The sequence below is a fragment of the Pollicipes pollicipes genome, unplaced genomic scaffold, assembly GCF_011947565.3.
Source record: "Pollicipes pollicipes isolate AB1234 unplaced genomic scaffold, Ppol_2.1 Scaffold_7231;HRSCAF=8579_pilon_pilon_pilon, whole genome shotgun sequence".
NCBI classification, from domain to species: Eukaryota; Metazoa; Arthropoda; class Thecostraca; order Pollicipedomorpha; family Pollicipedidae; genus Pollicipes; species Pollicipes pollicipes.
In genome coordinates this window covers 42556744-42560997 of record NW_023597034.1, presented here as the reverse complement: position 1 = coordinate 42560997, position 4254 = coordinate 42556744, and positions in this window count along the sequence as shown.

Sequence of the window (4254 nt, the reverse complement as noted above, 5' to 3'; positions counted from 1 at the left end):
CACCTCCGGCGTCTGACAAGCCCCCTTCCCCAAAATACATATTAACTTACTTGGATCGCATTGCGGAGTACACCAACCGTCGCGTCGAAGGAAATTTACCGCAGACAACGAGCAGTGAATGCATTAAGTTATATGATTCAGTAATCATTAAAGGTCAGCATCTTTAGTTTCGTCTGAATACCAGCCAGACTGCAACACAGAGCTCACCATTGACGTCTCGCAGTCTATTGCCAGAGGCAAACATGACTGTGGAATGTGTAATTCGTAAGCGTCGTAACACACGGATCAATAAATTCCAAAGGTGTTCATTATCTGCTGAAACGTTAAAAAATTATCTTTACTTACTTGGACCACGATGAAAAGTGCGCCCACGCCGCGGTCGTCATGCCGGCGGCAAACAAACATAGAGCGTGGGGGTCATTTCATAAACGTCGTGATCCACCGGCCCTCAAAGCCCAACATTTTCGCAAAGGTGGTAAACATGCTTTTGTATGGTTTCGAAAGCCAATAACAGACGTTTTTAGCTGAGATAAGCCGTGGGTCACGGTGTTTTTCTACTCACACACACCTCCGGTAAATCGACCGCGGAATGTCGATTACTGTAATTATGTGGCGGTCCGCGTAAGGAAATGCTTGAAGTACGTGTCAGCTTAGCAAGTCTTTTCAGGACAGTTGGTAATGAAGAAAAAGCCTTGTAAAACGAAACGAAACAAAAGGAAGGAGACTGCAATCAATCGTAGAAACATCAGGGTTCAGGAACAAGAGGGTGGTACCGGGAGGTGGTTCCCAAAAGTGGGAACGTCCCAAAAGTGGGCGGACAATATTTTTCCTTTTAAACACGTTGTTTCAATGTCCTATCATTTTGCTAATGTAAAAGAATAACGAAAAGTGAAGGTAAATTGGATGGGCCATGACACCACGGCCACGGCAACGGTGAGGTCGGTTACTGATAGTTGCTTTTATGTCGACCAAAGACGCTGATATTGCGGATTGCAGGTGTTGTTTGTGAGTGTCATAGGTATCTTTCGTAGTTTTAAAACATATCAAATGAGCTGTGGGACAAGAGGACACAGTAAGGTGGTTGTGTTCCTTAAATTTAGGAAAGAAATGCCCGGATTTGAAAGCAAAAAGTCATGCTACGCATGAACGCGCTCCAATAACCTGGCCTGCTTCCAAACTGGTACCAATTGAGGGTAGCAGAAGGACGATTGCAAGCGAATCATAATCAGCTTATTTTTGGTAGGACAGACAGTGGGCACTACTCAAAAATACGATGCGTCCAAACAATGTTAACAGCCATTTTTAAATGCTGCGACAAATTGCGTAATGCGATATTCCAAGCCTTTTAATATTTGTTCGCCACAGTGCGCGCAGTTATTAGATAAGATGGATGCATGTTGGTGTTGTCCCGATATGGTTTAGCGGTGGAAAGTTGCCAAAAGAACTTCGCACTAACCGAAATCTCACAGTACTTGCAAGCGATTTTGTTCCCTTACTTCATACGAAGAAAACCCATTCTTCGCTCTTGTGTTTTTTATAACAATACCCAAGGTAATGTTTAAAATGTAACTTTTTTGAGTAATGTTTTGGTTATTTAGTCGACTGAATGCAGTTAAGTCCATTCGCTGGCAGCACAACACCACCTTAGGCAGTAAAACGGCACGGCAACTGTCTGTGTGATTGCCGCTTTCTTATTAGCGCGCTGGTGTCTCGTGCCCGCCTACCCGGCCACTCACGAGCCGGGCGAGAGCCCCGCTCGCCCTGGTGGCGGGCCTGCAGGGAGCGGAGAGCGGCGCTGGCGCTCCAGTGGTGGGCTGCCTACCTGCAGAGAGCGGGGGGTGGCGTTGTCGGCGGCGGTGGCACCGGGGTCTGACTTCCGGGGCGGCGCGCCACACTTTTATACGCGGCTCCGGCCGACGCTGACGTCACAGACCTGTGCACAGCTAATTGTCGCCAGCACTCGCCGGGTTCACGCCGGCCGCGACCGGGAGAGCAGTCAGGCAGGCTGTGCTGCTGTTCTGCACTGCCCGAAGTGGTAATTTCTTCCTGGGGACTTCAGCAAGGTTGGCGGGACTTTTTTGTCAGACAAATGGTGAAATGTGCATGTACAAACAATAACTAATAGCTCGTTCGAACTTCAGAGCTGTAATTTGCCTTCCATGCCTCAGATCTCGCCTAGCCGCCAGGGCAGTGTCACACATGACTTGGCCTCAGAGGATCATTTTTGCCTAATTATATGGGAGGACGAAGAAGTGCGGTAAACCAACACTAAAGCGAACCATGCTGTAGTTATCCCTGAAATGGGCCTACCAAAGTGCTCTTTAGATTCTTCCAGGACGGGAAAACAATTCTGATGAAAAAACAGCATTTCAAACGCATTAATCTAGCGCAGCCTACAGCAAATCCTGGGCATCTTAGACATTGAAACTTTTCCGATTTGTACTCGGTCATAGTAGTGCTATGGACTAAAATACTGACATAATAAAGAAACCACTCCTGTGTTGTCTTCCCGCAGCAACCATGCCGGGATAAACTATTATGGAATCATTACAGCGCATTAATGTCCTTCACAGAATTTCGCGACATGCAACATTAACATTCAAGACTGTTGATTAGGGACTTCAGAAGTCACAGCCCCAACCGTGCAGGAAAGTACACTCTGAGCTGACCTGCTCGTTGTGCACATGCAATCCAGTTGCGTATCACACATTGGACGTTCCACACTACAGTCGAAACGATCTAAGCTATACACCACTCTCACGTCCAAGTTTTTTAAACTTTGTGGACGCTGGTTTATGGGATATTCTCAGGTTCTAAAAAGGTTGTGTACTTTGGGCCTTTCCCAGGAACGGTTACCGAATTAAAACCTCAAAATTTTCGAGACGACACGCTTGTGACATGACCAGGGGATGGTGATGGCGATCCAAAGATTGCTACCAAATGGGACCGTTTGCTGTGAATAACATATCGGTGAACGTTGTCCGATGCAAAGCAGTTTCTAGTATTTGCACATTTTTCACCACCACGCTAGATTTGAAACTGGACAAAACTCGTGTGGCAATAAGTCTATGATGCAGGTCTTTTCTGCAACAGATGACGAAAATTCAGGTCAGAGTTACAGAAGCTAGTATTCACGCGATATGCATGGAATGTCAAACGCCCATGGCGCGCTAATTAATCATAATATACTAATGAATTAATTAACAACGGAGCCGGCTAATTAATTGCTAACAGAGCTAATTAATTAATTAAAAACATACAAATTTGCAGCTGTATCCCTTTTGCGAAATCCTGCGCACGCCACTGTATGGCGGTATCAGTGGCACAACGGAACGCGTCTCGTACGAGGAGAGTTTAAAGCGACCGCTGTATACGAAATCCTGGCCTCCAAAGCAATGTTTTATTTCCTTTCAGAAAAAAACATCGTTAGTGTCATGAAGTTCCGTTCTGTGCCTAAAAAATTGACGGAAGAACTCGAATTCAGGGTCGTTCGCCAGGGGCGGAATGGTAAAGGATACAAAGCAGCTCCACTGGTTCTCATCCTCGGACCTAAATCATACTGGTCCATGCTCGTCCACTCGCTCACAGGCCAGGGCAGGGAGACCGTCTCATCAAGATCAAATTGGATGATTCCACAGCAGGGATCAGTGTTGACAGAGCTTTTACGGAGAATTAAGCACAAACATTAATGATATGCGCTGTAGGTGTCGATAGCAGTTAAGCTATGAGTAACAGAGGAGCGGAGTTAGATTCCCCACGTTGCTCACTCTTCCTGCCAAGCTGAGAAGCGGGCGACGCCACATAGCCTCAGCAGCTGAGTGCGATGTGGAGCCTCTCACGACGAATGACGTGTGACTGGTGTATTTATTCGACAGTTCTGAAACATATTCTCAGTCTTTAAGGTTTGTTTGTCTCGAATATGTTTTTGGCCCGTTGATCTGTACCACCGTGCAATAAGCAAAATATTTGTTGAAGTGAAATTTTGCTATCTTAAGTTTTGCTTTACTCCTGCTAAGTCACACATTAAAGCGTCATGTTGACCCTGTGTCGTGCACCACTTAAGATGCAGCAGCAAACAGAAGGTAAACGCGTCAAGTTCTGAAATGTGTTCGGTGTGACCCAATGTGATCTTTTTTGTCGTAAACTGAAACAGCAAGGAACTCTTGACCCAACTCTAGATCAATATACAAGTGATCACTTGGTTTCATTTTCTACCGTGCGGAAATGATGATGACTGACTTGGAGTCTGGGTAT